General features: G+C 51.2%; 1 protein-coding gene across 1 annotated transcript in view; it reads left to right on the top strand.

Annotated features, from left to right (window-relative positions):
* Positions 1-12,575, top strand: part of Prkag2 (protein kinase AMP-activated non-catalytic subunit gamma 2) — a 243,229-nt gene that overhangs the window by 103,479 nt on the left and 127,175 nt on the right. The gene's annotated exons all lie outside the window — the stretch shown is intronic.

Raw genomic sequence — 12,575 nt, forward strand, 5'->3', positions numbered from 1 at the left:
GGAAAGCCGCAGTACATGCTCGGGTCTTGTCGAACCTCACGGAGCCTCAGTTTGTCCCTACCAGGCCCTTCCTTCCTGCCCTGAGGGACAAGGCCCCAGGGAATACCCCAGGGGAGAAGGAGCTGCTGGCCAGAATGCAGCCAGACTTCCTGCTTTGGTGTTTTTACTTTTGTTTTTCCGTGATGCTGGGGATGGAGGGCAGGGCCTTAAACCAGTCAGGAAAGTGCTCTATCCCTGAGCTCCACCCCCAGGCCTCGGAGTGGGTTTCGGTGTGGAGAGGAGTGGAAGGAAGCCAAGCACAATGTGCCTTTGGGTCTGGAGAGGATGAACGGAGCACAGGAGGGGCATGGGCCAGTGGAGGGAGCGGGAGTTTTCAAAGTTCCACAACCCGTGAGCTTCATCCATGTTGGCCCTTCCGGTCCACCGGCTGCCCATGGGGAGCCATGTTGAACTTTGCTCAGAGAGGACTGGTGCCAAGGAGAGTCGGGCCCTCTCTCAGGGATCCACCGTCTTGACTTGGGCCAGAGATTTCCATGTGGGGAAGAAGGCAGAGGGGCCTGGCTAGCTTCCTGCGCTCCGGGAGGTGGATCCCAGGTCCCCTGTTTGGCGGAGGAGGGAGGCATCTGGACTCAGAGTGAATGATTGGGAGAACAGCGCTGAAAGTTCAGAAGATCAATTGCAATTCTGAGAACAATGTTTTGGATTTTTTGTTGTTTAAATATATATGTAATTAAGTAGGCAAAGCAAGTGTGCGTTGAAATATTCAAAAAGAACTTTTACGTGGTAAAAAGTAAGTAGGACGTTCTTCTACTCTGGAACCCAGCCCCCAGTTCCTCTGCCCAGAAGCAGCTTACTTCCCTAGCCTTTCAAAGATATTCCGTGCGATTCGAAGCTGCTTGTTTTTGTTGTGTTTTGTTTGTTTGTTTGTTTGTTTGTTTGTACATGGTGCTCTGCACCTTGCTTTTGAACCCTTTAATCATGTCATCCTGTAAAACAGAGAGAGATTCTCAAAGATTAACACATCCCTCCAAGAGTTGGAGAGAATGCAAAAAGGAATATGTAGATGTGCCCAGAGGACTCCTGTGGTGCTGTGGGCTGAGTTGGGTCCCCCAAATCATGGGCTGAAGCTTTAATCCCCCCAGGGGCTATAGTTACAGATAGGACTTTTAGGAGGTATTTAAGGGTACATGAGGCAAAAGGGTAGGGTCTTAATCTAGTAGGACTTGGGCTTATTAAAAATGGACAGAGAGAGAAAGAATGTGACCAAGACCTACCACATGAAGACACAGGGGGCCCGGGGATTTAGCTCAGTGGATCCACTGTCTGCCTTGCAAGCGCAAGGTCCCAATTTCAATTCCCAGGTACCCCCCCAAAAAAAAAAGAAAAACATGAGGACACAGGGAAGGTGCTGTCTGATGCCCCAAGATGATGACCAACTATACTGACATGGTGATCCTGGGCTTCCTCACCTCCTGAAGACAAATCTTATATAAGCCATCTCATCTATGAATTTTGTGGCACCAGCCACCTACGTACATCTGAAAGCCAGGGGGCCCTGTTTAGCCCTTGCTCCTGTGCAGCAGAAGCTGAGTCTGTCCTAGGACAGCCAGGGCATCTAGAACCCCTGGCAGTATCCCATTGCCTTGGAGAACCGAGAAAGCAAATCTCGAGGAAACCCCCACATCAGAGCCTGTTTTTCCCACTCCAGCATTGAGAAGATGTTAAGAGATGCTGGGTAGATCAGAATGGTGGTGCACACCTGTGATCCCAGCACTTGGGGAGGCTGAGGCGGAGGCTCACTGTGAGTTCAAGGCCAGCCTGAGATACGTAAGTGAGTTCGAAGCCAGCCTGAACTAAATATAAAATCCCTGTCTCAAAAAAGAAGAAGGAGAATCGGGGGAGAGAAAGGGGAAAGGAAAGAGGAAGGGGGAGAAGGAGGAAAAAAATGAAGCAAAACAAAGACGGCGATAGACAAAAAGAATGATACATGTCCACTCAACATAGGGAGGAAATTTGCGGAAAGGCTCAGCAAGATCCAGCTGCCAGAGGCCTCTTCCCCCAGGGATGTCCCTGGTGGGTCGTCAGGCTGCAGATAGGCCATCAACTCTGCATGACCAAAGCCTGCTTTTTCTAAAACACCAAGGACAGGTTTCTGTCTTGGTTCAGAGAAACTTGGCCAGATTTCAAGATTTCTCATTCCACTTGGCAGCGATTTGGGGCAACCATGTGGCTACTGAGTGGTCCCTTCCAGGGTCTGCAGCTGGACAGCCCTTCCAGGGAAGGGCATTTGGAGTTTCCTGCTCCATGCCCTTGGCTACTGGCCACCCTTTCCCCAGTCTCTTCACTTGGAGTTTCTTCAAAAGCCTTCCGCTTATGAAATCACAGTACCATAATAGTCTTCCTACCTGCAGGTGACCAGGTCACCTTGAATGGCAGCATGGGTGTTCCCAAATTCTTTAGCCACACAGTTCCAGTCTCTCTGGTAACTCTTATCAGCAGCCAATTACATGCTCTTTTTGTGTTTTTAAAACTTCAGAAGGACACACTTTTTCCCCTTGTTGTGTCCCCATATTCTTTGGGGGTGGGTCTGCCCTCCCCTCTGCCGACACGAATTTCCCTAAAAGGTCACAGAAGCCTGGGGCAGGAGGCCAGCGTGCTGGCTCCACCCCATGCAGCCTGAACTCTTGAATCAGTTGCCTGGCTGTGTGTGTTACAGAAACTGTTTTCCTTAAAGGAATTCAAACCACTCGGTGATATCACTCTATTGACCTCAAGGCTTTGCAAAATGAGTTTACTGGGAGCCACGCTGTTACTTGCCTGTGTCTAATGCATACTGTGGGACATGGTGTCTTCCATCATTCTTAGGCATCTGTTGCCTGCAAGACTGGGTTTAATTATCCGTGTGTTTCAAAGATGGGGCAGCTTGAGGCTGGTGGGTTGGTTTCTGACCCTGTGGGGGGTGAGTGCCGCAGGGGTTGTGGGTTGAATCTGTGTGTGAACCTTGCAGAGCTGCTTGGCTGGGAGTCCACACACCGACTCCTGCCCATCCCTGCTGCGTCTTTAATGAAGGCCCAGAGGTCACAAAGAGGGATAAAATGACAAAGCATTTTTATCACACAGAGGTCTCTATTTATTCACTTGGTAAATATTTACCCACCTGGCGTCTGACCTAAACACCCTCCTTTAATCGCTGTGTTTTCTCAATAAAGGACAGGGAACCCCAGTTTTAGTGGCATAGCTGAGCCCTGGGGCCAGATAGCAGCTAGTGTGTAAGCTGCAAATGCTGAAACCTCCTCCCCTTTTGTGGCAGGGAAACCTCAAGCGCATGTAAGACAGAAGGGCACAGAAGGGAGGCGAGCACAGCCCTCACACAACTGCAGGACTCAGCTCGGGCTTTGCCTGCACGCCACTCCCTCCTTGCCCCAGGGATCATTTGAAGGCAAATCCCAGACATCTTTTTATCTGTAAGACAATTTGTCCTTTGAAAAACCCCTTCCTGCAATCCTAAGAGGCCTTAAGATAGGAACCTGGCTCTATGAACCAGGAGAGTGGGTGTGGCCCTTCCTCTGTCCCCTCGGTGCTGGCTTCTCTCTTCAGCTTCTCCTCTTTTCTATTGTCTTTCTGACATTCTATTTAATTCTTCAGTTCTACCTCCTCCCTCTGTCTTTTTCCACTTCACCCTTCTCTTGATCACAACTCAAATTGGAATATTTTTAAAGAGTTTTTAGTTGAGTAGACTTTACTATTTCTCATTCCTTTTGTGGTGGTGGGGTGTGCTGGGGATCGAACTCAGGACCTTGTGCTTGCGAAGCAGACAGCAGAACCACTGATCTAAATCCCTGGCCCACTATTGCTCATTCTTAATTTAAGAAGTAGATACTTCACAGTTTATTTCACTTATTAAAGCAAACCTCCTTGCTTCCCTTCTACCCGTGTGGCCCCTGGATGTTCTTCTCTGTTGCCAGTGGCCCTGAGGGGACAATGAGAAGCCATTGCCCAACCCCAGGCTACCACAGGGCTCTGGGATAAAGTGAGAACTCTCCTTCTGTAAGTTCCTGTCGACCCTCACTTGCTTCTGGTGAGCAATAGCTTAGCGTGTGAAGGAGCCCAAACCATGCGTCCCATGTGGCCTGCTTCCTCCTCTCAGCAGCTCTGGAACACCCACATTCCCAGGGGACAGCCACTGAGAAGGCAGAGGAACTTGTAATCCCCCCAGCCCTGCCACCCATGGGTCTCTAAGCCCCACCGGGAGGCCTTCACACTTCACACACCATAAAAACTCTGGCGCAAACAGTTGTGGAAGGCAGATTCCTGGGCTGGAACTGTACTTGACCTGGGGTGGGGTCCAGGAGTTTGCTTTTTGTTTTGTTCTGTTTTTGTTTTAAAACAGGGTCTCACTACACCATCCAGGCTGGTAATTCTCCTGCCTCAGCCTCCCAAGTGCTGGAATTAGAAGCATGAAGTTTGCACCATAAAAGACTTTTAAGTGCTTCTCACACAGAAGTAAGGTGGCCACACCTAAGCAAAGTCTTCATGAGTGGGGAGTTGTTGAAGCTGGGTGATAGTTGGAGGTTTGTTATTCTGTTGCATGGTTTAAATGATCTCGTACTAAAAGGGAAGGGCAAAAAGGCTATCTAGCATTGCATCCACGAGAGGAAGCTGGCACCATGGCCACCTCAAAACTGCTGATCCACACACAGCTTGGTGCGCAGGTCAGAAGTGAGCAAGAGTCTGCCTTTGGGGAAGCAGAATTGAGCCTAAGATAACAACCGCATCATTCCTTCCATTCCCCGGAGACAGTTTAAGGGATTTGGGTTTGCAAACTAGTATATCCAGTTTCAGATGTCAGGCCCCGAATTCTTTCTCCTGCCTGCTGGGATTTCCCCTTGAGTCTTCTCTCTCCGTGGCCAATACCTCTATGACCCTGCCATGACTTGACAGTGACAAGCAGGAAGCTGCTTCAGAGGCAGGGCCCTTCCTGGGCTCAAGGCAGTGGAGGAAATGTCCCGGCGTCCTGGTCTGCGGAGTGGCGAGCACAGGGGCCACTCTGACCAGCATTTGCCCTGGCTGCAGGGAATCACTCCAACATTCTTCACCTGTGGGGACCAGGGAAATGCAGGGTACTTCTGCAATGAATTTACTTGGCTGCTGGTTTTTCCCCTTTGCAGCTTTGTGCTATTGTGTGAGTCTCAGGGGACTCAGGGCTTCTGGGAAAGAAAATTTGAAGTGAGAGGGGTTTGTCCTGTCTTCTAGCCCCCCCGCCCCCAACACAAGCCCACAACCCTTGGCCCTGGGGTTGGGGGTGGGGACCAAGTGTGAGTGGCTCACATTCCTGCTTGCTGCTCAGCAGAGGTTCTTGTTTGGGGGTACCCTCATGTCCTCCTTGGAGCTTGCAATCCAAGGGCTCCTGCATCAGTGAGGCTGTGGGCTCCCTCTCCCACAGCCCATGCCAGGTCCTGGGGTCAGGTGTGGACTCTCACATTCCACTGACCTGTGATTGCTTCTGCCACAAGAACCATTTTGTTGTGTCCAGGGAGAAGGGAACTCTTCTTCCCCAGGGGCCAGGAATGAGGGATCTTGTGGGGCTGTCGTAACCCTTTGCAGCCACCTGGGGCCTGAGAATGGAGTCACTTCCAGTGACTGGAAGGGACAGCTCCCATCCAATTCTCTGATCTCCTACACCAGAGTGCCCTGGCTTCTGGCACCAGACTTTCCTGCTGCAGCTGCAAAGCACCCCCCTCCCCAGCCCACCATGCACACACCCAGGACCCTAGGCAACAGTGACATTCAGGAGTAGAGGGTGGGGTGGGGCCAGGCCCAGCTCCTGGTCAGGTTACACCACGTGATGGGCTCTGTGTTCACCCCCCAGTCCCAGGTGGCACCTGACACTCAGCTGCCACTGCCTCCTGGCAGTCACACCCTGACACTGGATCTGTGCAGCTGCTCATCACCTGAGAGTTGGCCCAGACAGCAGGTGGGCTGACTGTCACCCCCAGGGGCCCTACCAGGATATTCCAGGGCTGCTGCCTGGCCCCGGTAACCCCAGAAAAGGGGACTTCTGAGCGCCAGTGTCAAACCCAGTCAGCGGCCTGCCACCAACACTTGTCCTGTGTTCCCATGTCTACCAGCTCTACCCCAGGCTATAGCCAAGGAAAGTTAGTCCTGGGGCCCCAGGGTTTCTGGACTTTGGGACAGAACCCCGGTCCTTGCTCAGGCTAGCAGCTCATGTGGGCTAGCAGCTCATGTGGATGTAGTCTGCTCACCACAGTGACCCTAACAAGCAGCCCTCACTCACCATCTAGCTGCTTCTGGTGGTGGCTCAGGTAATGTCCACAGGTGGCTGAAACTTTCCCAACCTAGGCTTAGGGGACCACAGGAAGCCACAGGGTGCAATGTTGTCAAATCCTAAGCCATTCCCTGAGTTAGGACCACTGTTGTCATGGTGAATTGCAGGGATGCACAGGGAGACCCCAGGGCCCTGGAGAGGGCAAAGGCAGCAAGAAGCAAGTGTTGCAGTGGCAATTTGGGCTGGACCTGTGGGCCTGCGGGTCCAGGCCTCTAAGTTCTCTTCTTCATGGGACAGGGACACTATGGAATGGTGAGCAGAGGACGGCAGCAGTCACCTGTGTGAGGAGGAAATCACAGAAGGCAGGAGTGAGCGGAGAAAGGAGATCGTCACAGAGGCACAATGTGGGTGGCCTGGCAGTGGAGGCACAATGGCTGTGTTTGGAAACAGCCATATTGGTGGGAGAGGTCTCAGCCACTAAGTGGGTGCCGGTGACTGAGAGGGAACCAGACCAGGCAGCAACAGGATGTGGGGGTCAGGTCCTCCTGGGGTGTGAGGCAGCCACCAAGTGCCCCCCATGACTCCATGCCATGTAATATCACACAGTGTCACTCAGCACCACTTGGTGCCACGCATTCTCACTGTCACACAGTGTCACTGTCACTTAAGTCACATAGCATGACAGTGTCAGTGTCATACTGCGTTACACCGTCACACAACATCACGTGATCTCACCAACATCACTCAGTACCGCACAATACTGTACCATGTCATGGTTCCTGGTCCCTCTGTGTTCTTTGTTTCTTGTGGACTCAACAGCGGTGGATGCCCCCCACAGCCCTCCTCTCCATTGGGTGGGCCCCACCTGAGCTCCTCATGGCGGCCACATCATGCTGGTGGCACCGTAGAACTTGAAAGCTACCTGCATCACTGTGACTCGCTTCCGGTACTGGTCCAGGGACTCCCATCACTGTCAGTGTCACCCAGATTGCGGGATGTGAAACAGGAAAGCGCACTCGATGTGACCATGTCGTGTCACCATCTGGCCACAGCTGCTGCCAAACTGATGTCAGGGCCACAGGTCCCCTCTGTGCCTCTGCTGGCTGGGGAGCCTAAAACCCAGTCTTACAATTGTGTCCCTACAGAGTCAGAACAATCTCCTGCTCCTAGGACATATTCCACACACTCACCACTTATATCTTCCATGTCTTCTACAAGATGTGCCTCAAAACTACAACAAATACTTAAATTCTTAAAAAGTTATTATAGTAAGAGACACATTAGCATTCACCACCCTCAGAATCCTCCTCCTTGCTTTGAACATCTTATCCCATGGTTCTTACCACTTTCTGAGACAGCACTAAAAGTGCTCCTTCCTGAGTGTCTTTAGTTTCACTATCCTGGTTGCCTTAATGTCCTGAATCAAGTCAAAATGTTTCCCTTCCTTGGTCATTTTGACTTTGGGGAAGAGCCTGAAGTCACACGTGCGAGATCTGTCTCCTGAATAGGGTAAAAGAGGACATACTGTAATGTTTTTGTGAGCCCGGCTTTTCATTTGATGGCACTTGGCAACAACATTCACTGTATTTTTGATCGCCCCTGGTAAAAACCCTCATGAAAGAGGACTTCCAGAACGGCTTCAGAAAGTGGCAAGAATGATGGAATAAATGTGTTCAAATTGAGGGGGACTTACTTTCATTTTCCCTGCTTGACAACAGAGCCCAAACCACACCATGAAGATGGTGGAGGCTGGGCCACACAACTGTGTTGAAACGGACTCTGTACACTTTCTCTGCAGACCCTGGATTTGTTTAACTTGGCTCTCGGTCAGGCGTGGCATTCAATTTGTTTTGTGTTCTTTGCCACCACTGCAGTGGGTGAGCACGGACGCTCCAGGACCCACAGCAGCTCACTCTGGCTCCTTTCACAGCCCTGAGTGACCACACTAAGGCCATGGCATTGGATCCTGTGCTTGGTTTAAAGCTGAATTGCTTAGTGGGCCCCCACTGGAAAGGGCACAGGTGACTGCTGCTCAGAAAGAGAGCTTTGGCATCAAATCCTATTCCTCCTGCGAGAATCAATAGCCTGACCCTCTATGCTTTGATGTCTTTGGGGAGCTGACATACAGACCAGAGCAGGGTGAGCATTTCTAGGGACTTCAGTGTTCAGTCATGGGCAGCATCACTGGCTTCCCCATCTGTCCATTCAGCGATACTGCTCCATGGATGCAGATCAGTGACAGCAGCATTGGCCTGGTGGGATCCCTGGCTCATTGGTTGAATGAGGGGGCACTGCCATTAGTTCTCATGCAGCCGACTACTGCCCAGCCCAGAGGGGGCTCCTCCTGCTTGGGAAACATTGGAGAGTGATCTGGGCTTTAGGGATGTGACATGGTGTGTGGACTTGTCCTCCACCAAGTGCTCCATGTCCTGGGTGACTCTGAGCACCTCCCTGAAACAGAATGCAGAGCATGGTGCAGCTGGAGTGTCCAGGACGTGCAGCTGGCAAAGCCCCTTCTATATGACCTCAGGCACAGCCAGACCTTGAGGTTGATACCGGGCTGAGCCTGAGCCTGAGAACCATTTTCCCTCCAGTACCCTGTTTCTTCCACCCCCTGCCAAAGTGGCTCCAACTGGGCCAAGGTGCCCTGGAGCCACTGGGGCCTCATGGGCAGGCTTTGGAAGCAAGAGCAGGTACCAGCACATGTTCTAGAGGCACCCACTGCCTCCACTTACCAGCCCTAGAGATGCCCAGATAGGCTTGCAGCGCATTCTGAACACATTGCTTGGAAAAGTCCAGGAGTTCAACTTGATGCTTTATAACATTCATAATTTGCATTTCAAGTAGGTGTCAAAGCAGGAAGTTGGTCTGGGTGGTTGTGGCTTGCACTCCACCCTTGGTGTGGGAGAGCTTGGATGTCTTCCTGGGACTTGAGTCATGTCCTTAGTGGGGAGACCTCTAACCGTCTCCTGACCTTGCTACTGGAAAATGAAAAAGGCAGGGTGGAAGCCTGTCTCCCAGGGTGGAATGCGAGAGAGCAGGTTTCTCTGCAGCTATTACAGTTTAGATCTGGGGTTCCTCCCATAGGTCTCATGCATTCAGAGATGAGGCTTTTGGAAAGTGATTGGATCATAGGGGAGCTGTACTCATCAGTGGATTAATTGGTGCTAAATGAGGAGGTAGAGCCTGGTTAGAGGTTCCTGGGGCCACGGCAAAGAAGCATTTATCTCCCTCCCTGGCTCCTCCCTTCTCTCTGCTTCCTGGCCGCCGTACTTGAGCAGCTCTCCTCTGCCTAGGCCCTTTTGCCATGTTGTTCTGCCTTGGAGCTGCCAACCAAGGACTGAAACTTGTGCAACTGAGCCAAAATAAACATCTCTTCCTTTCAGTTTCAGGTGTTGGATGTTGTGTTTCAGTGACAGGATAGTGACTAAGACAGCAGCCTCCCTTGAACTAGTCACTGTCACCTACAAGGCAAGCTCAATTCTTCCTTTGATGCTAGGCGGCAGTGAGGGAGGAGAGAGAGTGTGTTGAGGAGTCAGGACTCTGAGCCAGACGTCCAGGGCTGATGGAAGATCTGACACTGTCTCGGACACCCCTTGGGCAAGTCCCTGGTTCTCCCCTGGATGAGGCTCTGTGTGCTGAGTCATACTGAAGTATGTGGGTAGCTGGCATCTGGCCTTTTGCACAGAGAAAAGGGCCATCTGTCCCCTACTATTTCACAGTACACAGCACAGTTCTGAGTATGTGAAGCTTCTCTTTGAGGCAGGCGGCGGAACCACTGAGCTTAATCCCCAGCCTGAAGCTTCTCTTTGAACCTAATAAGCAGGACACAGAGAGTCAGGCTCTGGGTTTAAAATGCTACCCTTAGCACCAGACTTGAGAGTCAGGGGTTGGAGTCAAGATGGTGCTGGCTGGAAGGGCCACTTCAAGGCCAGCCCTGTCACTGAGACTTCCATAAGGCCTGACACTCCTTGAAGGGTGTGCTAGAAGGAGAAAAGTCAGCTCTTGCTCCAGGATGGGGACCTCAGAGCCTGCACATATGAGCAGAAGCCTGAAATGAATCCAAATCTTAGGAAGAGTTTTGAGTGCAGATCCCAGACAAACGAAATGGTTTTCTTCCTGGGACCCTTGACACCCACACCTCTTTTTTTCTGAAGTCTGGTTTCCCTTATGCTGCTCGTATGGTGGCAACACAAGATTGGTCCCTTCCAATGATTCCTAATAAAGAAAGCAAATGAGGAGCTGGCCTGATAGGGCTCCTAAGAGCAAGGCTTCCAGGTGTAGGGAGGGTAGGGCCATGTCCAAGTTCCCCAGGCCCTCCCAGCCAGGGCCACCACCCCACAGAGAACAGGAAAAGGCCACCTTGTGCGAGTACTCCTCACGCAGCAGCCTCTTACCCAGCAGGCTGCTGTCAGCCCCAGAGTTAGGACGGAGGCAGGCAGACAGCCTTTCCTCTCTCCATCTGTTCCCACTCAGTCTTGTGTGATGGCAGATGTGCTGAGCACTGTCCATCCAACTTTCCTGGCAGGATTGACCTCCAGTGTTTGTGTGTGTGTGTGTGTGTGCGCACGAATGTGTTTTGCTACCAGTTTGACAAAAGGAACAAACACAATAAGCAATTCTTAAATGTTAAACTAGCAAATGTTAATCTTCAGAGTCAAGTTTGCCTGTGCTTGCAGCGGCTGTGGCAGTGTCCGGCCTGCTCGGCAGTAGATGAGGGAAGAGGAGCATAATCCCTTTCCTTGGTGTCACCCAGTAAGGAAATGGGCTTTTCCCTTATCAGTGGAATGAAAAGGAAACCTGACTTCTCTTCCAACCCTGATACCACAGGGCTTTCCAGGGCGCTCAATAACCTGAAAGCCCATCCTCATGCCTGTGGCAGATGCCAGCACCTGTGTGCCTCACAGCTGGACCCTTAACCTGATTGCATTCGCATCTGATCAGAATACTGAGAATTCCTCATTAACCTGATGATCATCAGAAATGTGTTGAGCACTCAGCTGGTGCTCTTGGGGGTGTCTCTCATAGGAGGTGGGATCTGACACACCGTAAAAGACTCACTAAGTCCAAGGCTCTTTGTTTCCTGTTGCCAAGGCTGCTGGGGTAAGACCATCTAGCATTGGCATTTGGGGGCCAGGCTCTGTCCCCTAACTTTGCGATTGTTATTGTTGGGCTGAAACTCCAGTTCTCAGCTTACCAGCTTCCCTCGTGCTGTGCTTGCCTGGCCCTTGACCCCTCTCTTGCCCCAGCCTTGGCATCCTAGGGTGAAGGGAGTCATATATACCTACCTGGAAGGTGAATATGGTTGATATTCGCTGTGCAGGTCCAGCACATTATAGATGGTCCCCAAATGCTCATTCAGGCTTCTGCCCTTTGCACCCTCCCTACACTACCTTTTGTGCTAAATAACTGTGTCAAATAAAAGCCATCAGCAGTTTTGGCAAACACGTGTATAGAATGTTCCAGCATTATTCAGAAGAGCCCCGAGGTGGAAACAACCCAGGTAGCCATCAGTAGTAGAAATGATAAAGCCATCACTGTAAATTCACATAATAGCATGTTCGAGGACAACATGAATTAATAGTCTACGGCACTGAGTTGCAATGCTAGGGCTGAATCTCAGTTATGAGCAAGCCAAGCAGTGTGATTCCATGTGTGTAAAATACAGAAATGGACACACACGTGATAGTAGAATCATGACGGTGATTATCTAGGAAGGCACTGGTGCCTCTCAGGAACCCTGAAGGGGCTCTGGAGGGGCAGCAATGTCCCGTTGTGTGCGTGTGCATTCTCGGTACAATTCTGGACATCTGTACAATCGGGATTTGAACACTTTTCTGTGTTGCACTCAGATAAAAACATTTTTATAAACCTGAGCAGTGAGATGCTGCAGGGGGAGGGAAATTCTCAGGGTTCATTTCATCGCTAATACAGTATGGGCAGCCATTGGGTCTCTGTCCGACCCAGCTAAGAGCAGAATCACTGCTCTTCAGGTGAAGATATCGGGGCCCAGGGGACCCCTTCATTTGCTGGTTGTGAAGCAAGTTGCAAATGCTTTGAGAAGTGGCCAGAGGAGTTCTGAGAGCAGGTTTTCTGGCTCAGGGTTGCAGCGGTCTCTCCTCAAGCATTCTCCACTGTGGAGGCCCACATACCTTTCTTTCTTCATTGCCTCGGGCACCCACTAATGGATAAATACGCCAAGAATGCACAATGGCACCCAAGATAAATGAGGCATTTCTGTCTGGCAAGTGAGAGCGTTGTGAGGACACTCCAAGGTGAGACCATGCCT

Source organism: Fukomys damarensis, unplaced genomic scaffold (assembly GCF_012274545.1).
Source record: "Fukomys damarensis isolate Sample0158 unplaced genomic scaffold, DMR_v1.0_HiC HiC_scaffold_16, whole genome shotgun sequence".
Classification (NCBI taxonomy): domain Eukaryota; kingdom Metazoa; phylum Chordata; class Mammalia; order Rodentia; family Bathyergidae; genus Fukomys; species Fukomys damarensis.